The 17,350-nt window shown below is 38.1% G+C and overlaps 1 protein-coding gene across 2 annotated transcripts in view; it reads right to left on the bottom strand.

Moving 5' to 3' along the window:
• The window catches only part of MARCHF8 (membrane associated ring-CH-type finger 8), a 132,709-nt gene that overhangs the window by 78,120 nt on the left and 37,239 nt on the right, over positions 1-17,350 (bottom strand). The gene's annotated exons all lie outside the window — the stretch shown is intronic.

Here is a 17,350-nt window from a genome sequence, read left to right as displayed (position 1 = left end):
AAGAACTTACCAAACTCAACACCCAAAGAACAAATATTCCAATCAAGAAATGGGCAGAAGACATGAAGAGACATTGTCCAAAGAAGACATACAAACGGCCAACAGACACATGAAAAATGCTCCACCCACATCATTTGGCATCAGGGAAATACAAATCAAAACCACAATGAGATACCACCTCACACCAGTCAGAATGGCTAAAATTAAGTCAGGAAACGACAGATGTTGGCGAGGATGCGGAGAAAGGGGAACCCTCCTACACTGTTGGTGGGAATGCAAGCTGGTGCAGCCACTCTGGAAAACAGTATGGAGGTTCCTCCAAAAGTTGAAAGCAGAGCTAACCTATGACCCAGCAATTGCCCTACTAGGGATTTACCCCAAAGATACAAATGCAGTGATCCAAAGGGGTACGTGCACCCCAGTGTTTACAGCAGGAATGTCCACAATAGCCAAACTATGGAAAGAGCCCAGATGTTCATCAACAGATGAATGGATAAAGAAGATGTGGTACAATGGAATACTACTCAGCCATCAAAAAAATGAAATCTTGCCATTTGCAATGAAGTAGATGGAACCAGAGGGTATTATGCTAAGCGAAATAAGTCAATCAGAGAAAGACAATTATCGTATGATCTCACTAATGTAGAATTTAAGAAACAAAACAGAGGATCATAGGAGAAGAGAGGGAAAAAAAAAAACGAAATCAGAGAATCATAAGAGACTCTTAATCATAGGAAACAAACTGAGGGTTGCTGAAGGGGTGGGGGTTGGGGGAATGGGGTAACTAGCTGATGTAATGAGCACTGGGTATTATGTAAGACTGATGAATGGTCAGATGGTCAGTGGGCCTCTAACCCTGAAACTAATAATACATTAATGTTAATTGAATTTTTTTAAAAAGATAGATAAAACTGTTTTCCTTTGTGCTATCCCTACGTAATTTATCCGACGATATGGAGACAGCCACTGTTATCCTATCGTTTTTTTGGTTTTTTTTTTTTTTTAAAGATTTTATTTATTTATTTGACAGAGAGAGACATAGCGAGAGAGGGAACACAAGCAGGGGGAGGGGGAGAGGGAGAAGCAGACTCCCCGCCGAGCAGGGAGCCTGATGTGGGACTCGATCCTGGGACTCCAGGATCATGACCTGAGCCGAAGGCAGTCGCTTAACCGACTGAGCCACCCAGGCGCCCCGTTTTTTTGGTTTTGAGAAAGGTAACAAGAAGAGTGCAAAATCAGCAACCAGAAATCTAAGTTTAAGCCTTGACTCTTGAATACTGTGTGATGTTGGACAAACTGAGGAATTTCAAAGGCTCTGTCTCCTTCATCTGTAAAACAGAAAGGTAATAATCTCTCTTGCATTCACAGGGTTATTATAAAGACCAAAGAAGATTGTGTCCATATGCACAAACGTCAGCACATTTTCCAGCCCACTTTTTCAGGCATCTGCAATGATTCCCCTCACTGCCTCACAAGGGCCAGTTCATTTGCTTTGTCTTTCCAATACTATTTTCTGTCTTCCTACACCTCATTCTGATACAAGATTTACACAACTGAGAACTTCAAATCCTTTCTGACATTTAGGACCTCTAGCAGCATGACTCTGAGGGGAAACAAGGCTGACAATGCTATCCCTACAAGGGGAGAAGTAGGAAAGCCTGATCCTGAAGACGATCAGCGTGGCATAATAATCAAGCTATTCTATGTGCTTTCCAAATGGTCAAGATAAATGAAAGATTCTACCCATTCCAACAATGATGCTTGGGACAAATAGAGACAACAAAGAGGCAGCCAGGAGAAGACAAAGATGCCAGTCACAGCTTCCCTGAGGGACAGTCACCACAGGTCTGCATACCTCCCTGCACCCCTCCTTACAGGGTGCCAGGCTCCAACAGCAGCCTGCTCCTACCCATTGTGTGGTGTTGAATAGTAACATCCTGAATGGCACTCAGAATAAACAACTTTAAGTTAAGCCTGTTTTTATCAGAAGCACATTTCATACAAAAAATGAGAAGCTTGTGTACAGAAGCTAGCAGATACAAAAAAAAAAAGGCAATAAGATGAGAGAGGAGACCAGCTGTAATACACAGCACTGAATGAACAAAGCAAGACTTAACCCAGTCAATGTGGACAGCGGGAAAAGGGAGACCATTTGAAAAGGAGGACTGACATAATCTAGTGAGGGGACTAAACCATACCCTGGTTTCTCACTATGTATTCAGAAGACCAGGAGGCACAGAGGAGTGGGGGATTAAGGGAAGTTCACCAAGGGCACACTGAGCTTGACATGCCTGTGGGAAACCCAAGATATGCACACAGTGTACACTGGGAATCACCAACACACCATGACACCTGAATATACAGGAACAGAATCCATTTTCCAAGGAAAACCTGCAGAATCAGTAGTTTATGACATTAGATGCTATAAACAAATGATAAAATCCGGTATCAATACAGAATTTTTAAACAGCAATGAAGAATCGCTAACTTTAAAAAACACCCATCTCAACCAAAATTTAACTTTACACTCAAACAGCAAAACTCCTAGAGGCATTCTAATTAAGCCGAGAAGCAAAATAAGCACATTGCCACTACTACTATTTAATACATAGTTAGATTTTTTTACAGGGGTGCCTGCATGGCTCAGTCAGTTAAGTGTCCAACTCTTGATCTCAGTTCAAATCTTGGTCTCGGGGTCATGAGTTCAGGCCCCGTGTTGGGCTCCACGCTGTGCATGGAGCCTACTTAAAAAAAAGAGAGAGAGAAAACTTTATAGTATAATAAGAGAGCTAAAGTCCAAAGGAATTTTCTAAGAACTACCAGAATCAGTTAAAGACATAAACATTTGGGTGCCTGGGTGGCTCAGTTCATTAAGCTACTGCCTTTGGCTCAGGTCATGATCCTGGAGTCCCAGGACGGAGTCCTGCTCATCAGGGAGTCAGCTTCTCCCTCTGACCCTCCCCCCTCTCATACTCTCTCTCTTTCTCTCTCTCTCATTCTCTCTCAAATAAAAAAAAAGTTTAAAAAAATAAAAGCTCTTTAAAAATTTTTTAAAAAATAAAAACAAACATTTGTATAAAATCAGTAATGAATTCTAATGTAAGAAAAAAGTACATAAATATATAATGTCACTACATGACTTTTATCTATGCCCTTCTCCTCATTCTCAGCTCAGGGGCAATCCTTTTATACTTTCCTCAGGAGCTACAGAAAACAGTCACACCATCTTTTGAATTTGTCAATGAATCACACAAAATCAACAGCATTTTTCTGGAGGGACAATATTGCATCTGACAATACAGAGTGACATATCCCAGTGTGCTTTTCACACGGAAACTTAACAGACTTCATTACAACAAGCTAGTCAAAGGGGTTCTACCAGATGTATTTAATGAAAACAACTATTAATTTGGAAAAAAAAATATATAATGTCACTAATATTCTTTTATACCAACATAACAAAAATCATGAAATAGAGATAAATGACATAAAAGCTACTTAAGAACTTTTAATGAAAAGCATTCAGTGATTTCAGAGTATATTTGAAAACTATAATAGTTTGTTATAATAATAATTTGTATTCTTCCCAAATAAAGCATATATATAATGTAATTTCAAGGTCTAAGCAAGATTTTTCTATTTTACAAAATGATTCTAAAATTATGCATAAGAATTAATGAGAGGATCAAATAAAAATGTTGAGAAAGAAGCAACAGAGATGAATCCTCTTGAAATATAGACATAACAAAGCAATAATTATTATTAAAACAGCAAGATACAGAAGACTGAAAAGACAGTCCAGAAACTGAATGAATTATACAGAAGAGTAAAATAACAGCCCAAAATTATAGGAAAGGGACAAATTACTTTTTTTCAAATTTTTATTGTTATGTTAATCACCATACATCATTAGTTTTTGATGTAGTGTTCCATGATTCATTGTTTGTGCATAACACCCAGTGCTCCATGCAGAACGTGCCCTCTTTAATACCCATCACCAGGCTAACCCATCCTGCCACCCCCCCCTCCCCTCTAGAACCCTCAGTTTGTTTTTCAGAGTCCATCGTCTCTCATGGTTCATCTCCCCCTCCGATTTCCCCCCCTTCATTCTTCCCCTCCTGCTATCTTCTTTTTTTTTTCTTAACATATATTGCATTGTTTCAGAGGTACAGATCTGTGATTCAACAGTCTTGCACACTTCACAGCGCTCACCATAGCACATACCCTCCCCAGTGTCTATCACCCAGCCACCCCTTCCCTCCCACCCCACCCCCCACTCCAGCAACCCTCAGTTTGTTTCCTGAGATTAAGAATTCCTCATATCAGTGAGGTCATATGATACATGTCTCTCTCTGATTGACTCACTTCGCTCAGCATAACACCCTCCAGTTCTAGCCACGTCGTTGCAAATGGCAAGATCTCGTTCCTTTTGATGGCTGCATAATATTCCATTGTATATATATACCACACCTTATCCATTCATCTGTCGATGGACATCTTGGCTCTTTCCACAGTTTGGCTATTGTGGACACTGCTGCTATAAACATCGGGGTGCACGTACCCCTTCGGATCCCTACATTTGTATCTTTGGGGTAAATACCCAGTAGTGCAATTGCTGGATCGTATGGTAGCTCTATTTTCAACTTTTTGAGGAACCTCCATACTGTTTTCCAGAGTGGTTGCACCAGCTTGCACTCCCACCAACAGTGTAGGAGGGTTCCCCTTTCTCCGCATCCCCGCCAACATCTGTCGTTTCCTGACTTGTTAATTTCAGCCATTCTGACTGGTGTGAGGTGGTATCTCATTGAGGTTTTGATTTGGATTTCCCTGATGCTGAGCGATGTTGAGCACTTTTTCATGTGTCTGTTGGCCATTTGGATGTCTTCTTTGGAAAAATGTCTGTTCATGTCTTCTGCCCACTTCTTGACTGGATCATTTGTTCTTTGGGTGTTGAGTTTGATGAATTCTTTATAGATTTTGGATACTAGCCCTTTATCTGATATGTCATTGGCAAATATCTTCTCCCATTCTGTCGGTTGTCTTTTGCTGTGCAAAAGCTTTTTATCTTGATGAAGTCCCAATAGTTCATTTTTGCCCCGCTTCCCTTGCCTTTGGCAATGTTTCTAGGAAGAAGTTGCTGCAGCTGAGGTCAAAGAGGTTGCTGCCTCTGTTCTCCTTTAGGATTTTGATGGACTCCTGTCTCACATTGAGGTCTTTCAACCATTTGGAGTCTATTTTTGTGTGTGGTGTAAGGAAATGGTCCAGTTTCATTCTTCTGCATGTGGCTGTCCAATTTTCCCAACACCATTTCTTGAAGAGACTGTCTTTTTTCCATTGGACATTCTTTCCTGCTTTGTCAAAGATCAGATGACCACAGAGGTGAGGGTCCATTTCTGGGCTGTCTATTCTGTTCCATTGATCTATGTGTCTGTTTTTGTGCCAGTACCATACTGTCTTGATGATGACAGCTTTGTAATAGAGCTGGAAGTCCGGAATTGTGATGCCGCCAGCTTTGCTTTTCTTTTTCAACATTCCTCTGGCTATTCAGGGTCTCTTCTGGTTCCATACAAATTTTAGGATTGTTTGTTCCATTTCTTTGAAAAAAGTGGATGGTATTTTGGTGGGGATTGCACTGAATGTGTAGATTGCTCTAGGTAGCACTGACATCTTCACAATATTTGTTCTTCCAATCCATGAGCATGGAACGTTTTTCCATTTCTTTGTGTCTTCCTCAATTTCTTTCATGAGTATTTTATAGTTTTCTGAGTACAGATCCTTTGCCTCTTTGGTTAGATTTATTCCTAGGTCTCTTATGGTTTTAGGTGCAATTGTAAATGGGATTGACTCCTTAATTTCTCTTTCTTCTGTCTTGTTGTTGGTGTATAGGAATGCCACTGATTTCTGTGCATTGATTGTATATCCTGCCACTTTACTGAATTCCTGTATGAGTTCTAGCAGTTTTGGGGTGGAGTCTTTTGGGTTTTCCACATAAAGCATCATATCGTCTGCAAAGAGTGAGAGTTTGACTTCTTCTTTGCCGATTTGGATGCCTTTTATTTCTTTTTGTTGTATGACTGCTGTGGCTAGGACTTCTAATACTATGTTGAATAGCAGTGGTGATAGTGGACATCCCTGCCGCATTCCTGACCTTAGAGGGAAAGCTCTCAGTTTTTCCCCATTGAGAATGGTATTCGCTGTAGGTTTTCAGGGACAAATTACTTCTTAACTGATGTTGGGATAACTGGGTAAGAATTTGGAAGGGAAAAGAATATCAATTAAGACTCACACTTCATTCACTGAAATAAATTCTGATGGATATAAAAGTTCAATGTTTAAAAAATCCACATAAAACCATAAAATGCATTAAGGATGAATATCTTAAGGAACTAAAGGGAGACTGACTTCCTAAGCTTCAAATTAATGGAAAAAAGTTACAAAAGAAAAGGATTTATAGATATGACCCTATAATTAAAAACAAAAATAAATAGAAAAAAAAAAAAAGACTGGAAAACATTTGTAGAATATAGGACAGAAAATCAGTATCTTTTATATATAAGAAGTTAATACAAATAGCATTTCAAAAACATTAAAATCCCCACAGATAAAATGGGCTTAGGAACAGCTGCTTCACAAAAGAGGACACAGCAAAGGTCCTCATTTAACATTTTAATAATCAGGGAAAAGCAAGAGCTCAAAGAACCATTTTTTCTCTTCACAAAATTCTACAAAAAATATGATGAAACCTACCACTGACCACTAAGTGCTGAGCCTATGTTCTTATGATCCTCTGGTAGTATCATAAACTCAGAATGCCTATCAGGAAAAATGTTGAGCAACAGGGCTGAGAAACTGTGGAAGAGCTGACCTTTGGGAAGCTTAGCCTGAGAAAATACACAAAAATCTACAAGCCCCAAGATTTTCATGATAACATTATTTACAGGAAAGAAAAACACAAAGTTCCCTTAATTTCCCCAAATTGGGGAAAAGCTAATTAAATCGCAGTGCTATACAATCAAAGGAATGTTACGTAGGCATTAGAAGCAAGAGAAACATGGGTTTTTCTAAATTATACACACATTATAATTACAAATATGTTAATTTGTACATGAATAAAGTAGGAAGATGCCTTTTCAGGACACATGGTGCTCATTTTATGCTCCTTCTCAATTTTTTCAGCATTTCCTTTAATATTTTTGCACAGTTCTCTCCCTTTAAAAACAACATTGTTTTGGGACGCCTGGGTGGCTCAGTCGGTCAGACGTCTGCCTTTGGCTCAGGTCATGATCCCAGGGTCCTGTGATCGAGTCCCATATCAGGCTCCTTGCTCAGGAGGGAGCCTGCTTCTTCTCTGCCTGCTGTTCCCCAGCTTGTGTTCTCTCTCTCTCTCTGACAAATAAATAAATAAATGTTTTAAAAATAAATACATAAATAAAAATAAAAACAGAGGGCGCCTGGGTGGCTCAGTTGGTTAAGCGACTGCCTTCAGCTCAGGTCATGATCCTGGAGTCCCGGGATGGAGTCCCGCATCGGGCTCCCCGCTCGGCAGGGAATCTGCTTCTCCCTCTGACCCTCCTCCCTCTCATGCTCTCTGTCTCTCATTCTCTCTGTCTCAAATAAATAAATAAAATCTTTAAAAATAAATAAATAAAATAAAAACAGGATTGTGCATTGTGGTAACAGTTTACCTTTCTTCACAGTGTTTTATTATGTCTGACTTTCATTCTAAAGTTACTGATTTTGGAGACTGCATTATTTCATATCCTACACATAGTAAGACTTCATTAATATTTTCATGTCACACTATTTCTAGTTTGTATATTTCTCACAAAATGGAATGGCTATTACACACCAGCAGAAATGGAGACTCAGAACATGAATATGTAGCAAACAGGAGTCTAGTATAATAATACGGCAGACAGAGGAGGTTACTACTCATCCACTGTTAATAAATCTGAGCATCTGTCCAACACTTAGAAAGCCATCTGTTGCTTACATTGTTTTTTTTTTTTTTTTTTTCAGTATATGTTTATCCCTGTTACTATGGCAGAAACATATCTGTGGCAGGAACCATCATCTTTCACAGAACACAGAAAAGAATAAACATGGACTCAATAAATGTGTTTTCCTTCTAATCATGGTTATATCTTGTTCCAAAATAGTAGATGCCTTCTTTCCACCAAGAGAATCAATTGTTCTCTCTTAACAAGAGATGTCTATTTGTGAAGAAAGCCCATGTGCCCAGGGTCTGACCATGAGATTAGGCACTTTTGCTGTTCAAACTGCATTTACTATAAAAGCTCCTCAATTTCCTGCCACCAATCACATAAACTTGCCTATTGTCCCCAACGCTTTCATGAGTTATGTAAATTATATTATGTGATTTAAAGGAAAAGGAGAACCCTGCTCTGGGAATGTACCTGGGCTCTCTGCCCTCCTCTTCATCTGGTTATTCAGTGGCCTCACTTATCAGCGATCCTCCTACCTCATACTTTGATCCTCTCCTTTCAAAGGTTCCTTCACATCAACAAAGTAAGTTTTCCAAGGAAATACTAGATGCTACTAAAGATTTATTAAATTCCACATCAATAAATAATTTTAAAGTACTTTGTGGATCTCCCATTTTAAAAACAAAAATAAAAACGCTTCCAATTCTCCTATCCTATTTCCCTCTACGACAAAACTTTCTGACCTGTGCACAATGTTCTTCACTTTCTTGCCTTTCACAATTCAATTTAATGCAATCCAACCTCTGTTCCCCCACTTCACAGAAAATGTTCGTGGCCTTTCTTATTTACTGATCAAACTTGGAAGAAGAGCTCCAAATGAAAGTAACCAAAATAATACATACAAAACAACAACTACTAGGGGGCATAAAGATAATTTTCTAAAGTTTTTAAAACTCCTTTAAGTCAGTCAGTCAATATCCTCTGAGATGTACAGATGATATACCATCCACAGAGCTAAAATATGATAATATGAAAAGGAAAAAAATACTCTTGAAAATTAAAAATTATAAGCAAAATTAGATATTCAACAGAAGGTTTAGAAAATCAAGTCACAGAGCTTGCCCAAAAAAGTACAAAAGTATGCAAGAGAAAATAAGACAGAGAAGACAGAAGGATCTGAGGATATAAGGATATATGCAGATCAGTTTAGAAATTCCAACATCTGACCCAAACGGAGTTCCAGAAAGGAGGAGCAGAGAAAACAGAGGGAAGGAAATGAGAGAAATGATACAAGAAGTTCCCCCAAACTGAAAGATGCAAGTCCCCAGATTGAAACAGCCCAGTATGCACCTAGTACAATGAACTGAATTTTAAAAAGAAAATAAGACAAAATTTTAAAAGGTCCACATGAACACATATAATCATAAAACCCCAGGATACCAAAGAAAAATCTGAAAAAGAAAATGTCCTCAGGAAAGGCGGGGGGGAGTGAGGACCAGGGAGTAGGGGGTATTACATCCCAAACAGATAAATACATCAAATGGAATTAGACCTCTCAACAGCACCAGCACCAATGGATCTAGAGGACAGAGGCATAATGCCTTCAAAGCTCTGAGGGAATATTTCCACACTGAATTTCATATCCAGCCAAACTATCAAATAAATGAGAAAAGAGAATAACGGTATCTCATGGTATGAGTGAAGTCAGAATATAAATTTCCCACACACTTTCTTAAAGAAAATTCCGGGAAGATGTACTCTAGTGAAATAAAGGACTAAATCAAGGAAGAGAAAAACACAGAATGCACAAAATAGTCATTATAACTTAGGAGAAGCACACAAAGTGAAGTTCCAGGCTTATAGCTACACACAGGCCTAGGAAGTATAGTACAGAATGGAACAGACATATGGAACACTTCCAGGGACAGGTCTCCAGAACAAAAGAAGTCTCAACAGGGAAGACGGAATAACAGATAATATCATGGATACCTTAGAGAACTGAGGATAAGTATAATAAAAATCATACAAGTGAAAATAAAAAGTAACAAAACTACAGCAGAGTGAAAATGTAATCATTCAGCTCTAAACTGAACAATATTTAATACTGATAATGATGTAAACACTTTAATGCTATAAACAACACTGTGATATAAGCAAATCAGGAGGATTGGGAAAAGAGAGGTGGGGTATGAAAGGAAGTCAACAGAAAGTTTCTAATACTTATAAGTCAAAAAAAAGGATAAGCATATCATTTGAAAATATCCAGGCAACTAGGAGAAGACACAACTGAGATATACACAGCCACCCTGGGGAGCAAAACAATGGTTGTGGAGAAGTGGAGCACAGTGTAGGACTTTGAGTGCTACAATCTCTGATCCACAGTTTGGATTGTCCCATATATCCTACTTTTTGACAGCAAAACAGAGCTCTTGTATACTCTAGAGCTCTTCTAAACTGTCATTTCTTCACTTTTATGCACATTTCATCTCACTGCAATCTGGCTTCAATACAGTAAAGTCAACAGTGTTCTCTATGCTGTTAAGCCTAAAGGACATTTTCTAGCTCTCATGTTATTGGTTTTTCTTTTAATTCTAGGAGAGTTAAATAGTGTTGTATTAGTTTCAGGTGTACAACATAGTGATTCAACAATTACATACATTACCCAGTGCTCATCAAGACAAGTGTCCTCCTTCATCCCCATCTCCTATTTCACCCATCCCTCCCACCCTCCACCCCTCTGGTAACCATCAGTTTATTTTCTATACTTAAGACTCTTGTCTCTCTCTCTCTCTCTATTTTTTCCCTTTGCTTGTTTTGTTTCTTAAATTCCATGTGAGTAAATTCGTATGGTATTTGGTATTTGTCTTTCTCTAACTGACTTATTTCACTTAGCATTATAACCTCTAGCTCTAACCATGTCATTGCAGATGGCAAGATTTTGGTTTTTTTATGGCTGAATGATATTCCATTGTGTATGTATGTATACACACACACACACACACACACACACACACACCCCACATCTTCATTCAATCATCAATGGACTCTTGGCCTGCTTCCTAATTTGGCTATTGTAGATAATGCTGTTATAAACATAGAGGTACATGTATCCCTCTGAATTAGTGGTTTTATATTTTGGGGGTAAATACCCAGTAGTGCAATTAACTTCATCATAGGGTAGTTCTATTTTTAACTTTTTTAAAAAAGATTTTATTTATTATTAGAGAGCGAGAAAACACAAGCAGGGGGAGCAGCAGAGGGAGAGGGAGAAGCAGGCTCCCGGCCGAGCAGGGAGCCCGACATGGGGCTCAATCCCAGGACCCTGGGATCATGACCTGAGCTGACGGAAGACGCTTAACCAACTGAGCCACCCAGGCACCCCTATTTTTAACTTTTTGAAGAACCTCCATACTACTTTCCAGAGTGGCTGCACCAGTTTGCATTCCTACCAACAATGCAAGAGGGTTCCTTTTCTCCACATCCTCACCAACACTTGTTTGTTTCTATTTTAGCCATTCTGACAGGTGTGAGGTGATATCTCTTGTAATTCTGATTTTCATTTCCCTGATAAGTGATGTCAAGCATCTTTTTATGTGTCTGTTGGAGATCTGGATGTCTTCTGTGGAGAATGTCTGTTCATGTCTTCTGCTCATTTTTTAATTGGGTTATTGGTTTTTTGGGTGCTGAGTTTTGTAAGTTCTTTATACATTTTGGATACTAACCTTTTACTGGATATGTCATTTGCAAATATCTGCTCCCATTCCATAGGATGTCTTTTAGTTTTATTGAATTTTCCTTTGCTGTGCAGCTTTTTATTTTGACGAAGTACCAACAGTTTATTTTTGCTTTTGTTTCCTTCACTGCAGGAGACAGATCTAGAAAGAAGTTGCTATGGCCTATGTCAAAGAAGTGACTGCCTGTGTTCTCTTCTACAGTTTCTATGGTTGCAGGTCTCACATTTAGGTCTTTCATCCATTTTGAATTTATTATCAGTTTGTTCAATTTTTCTTTCTTCCTGCTTCAGTTTTGCTAGGTTATGTTTCTAGGAATTTATCCATTTCTACTAGGTTGTCCAGTTTGTTGACATATAGTTTTTCATAATATTCTTTTACATTTGTTTATATTTCTGTGGTGTTGGTTATTTCTATTTCATTTGTGATTTTTGAATCCTTTCTCTTTTTTTTTCTTTTTTTGAGGAGCCTGGCTCAAGGTTCATCAATTTTATTAATCTTTTCAAAGAACCAGCTCCTGGTTTCATTAATTTGTTCTATGGTTTTTTGTTTCTATATCATTTATTTCTGCTCTAATCTTTATTATTTCCTTTCTTCTGCTGGTTTGGGGTTTGTGTGTTGTTCTTTTTATAGCTCTTTTAGGTGTAAGGATAGGTTGTTTATTTGAGATTTTTCTTGCTTTTTGATGCAGGCCTTTCCTATAAACTTCTCTCTTAGAAATGCTTTTGCTTCATGCCAAAGGTTTTGGACTGCTGTGTTTTCATTTTCATTTGTTTCCATGTACTTTTTGATTTCTTCTTTGACCCATTCTCTAGTGCTTATGTTATCTGACCTGACACCTTTACCCCTGGTAGTCTTCAAATATTCTCTTCTTTTGATTTACATGATGCAACATTCTCATAGTTTTCCTCCTACTTCTCCTTCACCTTTGTAGATCTGTTTCCTTTAACAGAATTTTTTTTTTAAAGATTTTATTTATTTATTTGAGAGAGAGAGAATGAGAGAGAGAGAGAGCATGAGATGGGGGAGGGTCAGAGGGAGAAGCAGACTCCCAGCTGAGCAGGGAGCCCAAAGCAGGACTCGATCCCCAGACTCCAGGATCATGACCTGAGCTGAAGACAGTCGCTTAACCAACTGAGCCACCCAGGCGCCCTAACAGAATTTTTTTTTAAGATTTTTATTTATTTATTTGGGAGAGAGAGCATGAGAGACAGCACGAGCAAGGAGGAGGACAGAGGGAGAAGCAGACTCCCCGCTGAGCAGGGAGCCCGACGTGGGACTCGATCCCAGGACCCTGGGATCATGACCTGAGCCGAAAGCAGCCGCTTAACCGACTGAGCCACCCAGGTGCCCCCTTTAACAGAATATTAAATGGTAGGATTCCCCAAAGCTCCATTTTACTCTCTCTGCTTCTCATTCTGTGTTCCCTTTTCCTGGGTTATGTAACCCATAACTGTGGCTTCAATGACTACCTTTTTGCATTTTACTCAAAAAGAAAACACTGACAAATTAGACTTGATCAAATTTTAGACTTTTGTGCTTTAAAAGACATCATTAAGAAAACTGAACAGTGAAAAAAATATTTGGCAATCATATAACTGATAAAAGACCTGTATTCAGAATATATAAAGAACTCCTACAACTCAAGAAGACAAACAACTCAATTTAAGAATGGGCAAAAGCTTTTAAGAGACCTTTAACCAAAGAATATATACAAATAGCTAATAAACTCATGAAATCATCTGCAAATTAAAATCACAATGCGATAATACTATATCCCCACTAGAATGGTGATAGTCAAAAAGACATTCATTATCGACTGTAGGATGTGGAGAAACTGGAGCCCTCATGTATTGCCAGTGAGAATGTAAAGTGATAGAGACACCGTGGAAAACAGTTTGGCAGTTTCTTAGAAAGTTAAATATAAATTTATCATTTGACCCAGAAATTTCCAGTCCTGGGAATCAGCCCAAGAAAAATGAAAACTTAAGTCTACACAAAGACACCTATATATGAATGTTCGTAGCAGCATTATTCATAAGAGTCAAAAACTGGAAACATTCTAAATTTCCATAAACTGATAAATAAATAAAATGTCGCATATCCATATAATGGAATACTATTCATCAATTAAAATGAACAAAACTAATGATGCATGCTACAACATGGATGAACCTCAAAAGCATTATGCAAAGTAAAATAAGTTAGACACAAAAGACTACAAATGTTATGACTCTATTTTTATGAAGTTTCTTGAACAGACAAATTCATGGGGACAGACAGCATTATCAGTGCTTGTCTAGTGTTGGGGTAGGGACAGGCATTAACTGCAAATGGGCACCAGGGAACTTTGGGGGCAATGGGAATGTCTCAAAATAGGTGCATAACTTCAAATTTATTAACTTCATGAAGTATACACTTACAGAATTTTTACAGAATTTAATGAATTTTACAGAATGTAAATTATACCTAAGATGCTTGTTTAACATGGTCTACAAAGCCCTATGTGCTTTCACCACTACTTCTCTAGCCAATCTCATTTTGTACCACTCTCTCCCTCTACAGTCCAGCAACAGTGGCCTATTTCAGTCCCCTCAGACTTCCCAGCTCCTTCCTACCACAGGAACTCTATATATGCTGTCCTGCAATGCTCTTCCTTCCCCTCATGCTAGGACCATCCTGAGGAAATCTCACACTTACAGGTCTTCACAGCATCAATGAAGAACTTCTATTTCATTGACAATTATCACAGTTGGAACTTTACATTTATTGAATTCTTTAATTAATGACTTTCTCCCTTACTGGCTGTAATCTCCCCAAAGACAGATAACCTATCTCATGTTTACTTTTATATTTCCTCTTTCTACCCAGATGACTATCACATAAAATCCATTCAATAAATGTTGAATAGATCACTCTCTCTCAGAGAAGAGCCAGAACTAGCTGGGAATTTCATATGTAACTCAAACTATAACCAACACTGCTCACTATCTCAAATGCTGATCAAGTACCATAGTGGAAATTTAGAAAACAGTAACACAAATACACTATTTTTCATTCTTATACAATATCCATTGGGAATAAACAATTGATCTTTAAATGGTTGCAACAGATGAACACATCAGACTAAGTTCAAAGTTGTAATGTAATTCAAATATAGTGAAATGTAATCCACGTGGTTTAAGAATAATTCTAGAGGCACCTGGCTCGCTTGGTAGAGCATGCAACTCTTGAGCTCAGGGTTGTAAGTTCAAGTCCACATTGGATGTAGAGATTACTTAAAAATAAAGTCTTAAAAAAAAAAAAGAATTCTAAAAGGCCACAATTACAAATTGTTGGGAATTACTGATAAAAACTTTTTTTAAATTTGGAGTGAGCATTTATTTGCACATTTAAGACAAAAGAAAACAAGTTTCGTAAGTTACAAATGAAAAATTACGATCTTTGAGTCAAAAATCCAAAGCAAAATAGTAATCCAAGCTACAAAAGACATATATACATGGTTAAACAAGGGCACAAAACATGCTATCACATTAACAAGATGACCTCGAAGCCTTATTCCTTTGACGAAGCTAGGGAAGAAAGCTCTCCCACAAGCAGCTCACACGTGGGCCACCAACTAGCCCTCACTAGACCACTGGGTAGCAAGGCAAAAACCTTAAGGTATAAAGATTACCCTACTCCTACTCTTTACTGAAAGACCAAAATTAAACTTCATGGTTTTGAGGATTTTAGGGAAGATGATAGAGTAACAGCACAAAGTCTCCATATGCCACTCACTAGAAAACAGTCTGAGACAAAGCTGTTATTTAAACTTATCTGTTGGGGCACCTGGGTGGCTCAGTCGTTAAGCATCTGCCTTCCGCTCAGGTCATGATCCCAGGGTCCTGGGATCGGGCCCCGCATCGGGCTCCCTGCTTGGCGGGAAGCCTGCTTCTCCCTCTCCCACTCCCCCGCTTGTGTTCCTGCTCTCACTAACTCTCTTTGTCAAGTAAATAAATAAAATCTTAAAAAAATAAAAATAAAAATAAAAATAAATAAAATAAATAAATAAATAAACTTACCTGTTAAGATTGAACTTCAAAGACAATGAGTTCTTTTAAAATATAAAATGAATTTAAAAATTTAAATGCAACAGAATAAAGCAGTACCTACCAGAAAATTTATATGCAATTTCCAAAAGTGAAGAAATCATAAAACACACAAACATATCCCACAGACTAAAGTTTACTCAGAAACTCAGAAACAATTAAAGACAATAGTTTGTTAATTTTTAAATCTCCTAAATTAATTCAGAGCATGACTAGAGGTAATAAAGGATAAAATCAATGAATGTTATATTTTAAAAAATACATAAGCAATGCCAAAGTAGAAAATGAAATTCAAAGTATAAACAGTATAAACATGATAAAGCAAAAAAAAAAAAAAGGTGAAAAGTATAGATATAACACCTGTGGATAATAATGCTGGAGGAAAAACAACAGATGAAAGCACCCGCAAAAACTTCAGTGCCTCACGTGCATTAACTCATTTAATTCTCACAGCAGTGCCAGGAGGTAGAGAAACTGTTTTATCGCCATTTTACACATGGCCTAGAGAAGGTTAAGCCACTTGCCCAAGGTTTCATAGCTATATTTCACCAAATATGGTAGCCTGCGGTGAGTTATAAGTTGAACCTAAAATACATAGGTTTTTTTCTTTTTTATCTCACTGTGGCACTGCTATTGGAAAAACAAAGTTAAAACCAAGCGTGTTGCTGGCTTTGTTATGGTAGAGAAGCGTTATAATCACCATGGATAGAGAGGATAACATGGAATCCACATGTGAAGTATTAAATAGTAACATGCATTTTCCTGAACTTTTATGTATATGAAGTATCGTTTGACCAAAGTAATGGGTATACTTGCTAAAAATTCAAGAAAGACAATAATCTATATATTTCAAAAGTGGTTATTTTAAGGCAATAAGACATGCTTCAGATAGTTGTCTAACTTATAAGATATTTAACTATCATTGAGTTCACTTGCAAATTTATAACATAAACCACAGAAAAATACTGTTTTAGAACTGCAGTCCCTAACTTTAAACTATTACAACTACGTGTTATATATATGTTATAACATATCCTTAAACTATTACAGCTCTATAAAACTTAGAGTCATGTCTTTAAACTATTCCAGTAGATGATTCAAGAAGAGGGGAAGAGTGGACTCCCGGTATGCCCAACAATGCTGCCCCATGGGAGGAGAGTGGGCCTCTAAGGAAAACTGATGGAACTGGCTGCTACGTTCTTAGCCAAAAGCAAGTGGTGGGTGGGGCGGGTACCTGGCTGGCTCAGCTGATGCAGCATGCAGCTCTTGATCGCAAGGCTGAGTTTGAGCCCCACGTTGGGTGTAGAGATTACTTAAATAAACTTAAAAACAAAAAAAAAAGCAAATGATGGGCAAGAGAGAGATGTGCTGCAGACTTAAAGGCCAGTATGTGTCACTGAGAATCCCAAGGAGCAGAGCACAGAGCAAGGAAGGGAGAAAATAATGTGGGGCAGATGGGACTCAGCTAAAGACAGTGACTACCATCTTCTCCAATGACCCTGGGAGACCTCAGTAGAACCACTCCATCATGTGTGTGAATTAGGTGAACCAAGGAGGATTACTGGGTGAAGGACCTGGACTA

This window comes from Neomonachus schauinslandi, chromosome 6, assembly GCF_002201575.2.
Source record: "Neomonachus schauinslandi chromosome 6, ASM220157v2, whole genome shotgun sequence".
NCBI lineage: Eukaryota > Metazoa > Chordata > Mammalia > Carnivora > Phocidae > Neomonachus > Neomonachus schauinslandi.
The sequence above is the reverse complement of the archived record's forward strand: the minus strand, read 5'-3'. Positions and strand labels throughout refer to the sequence as shown.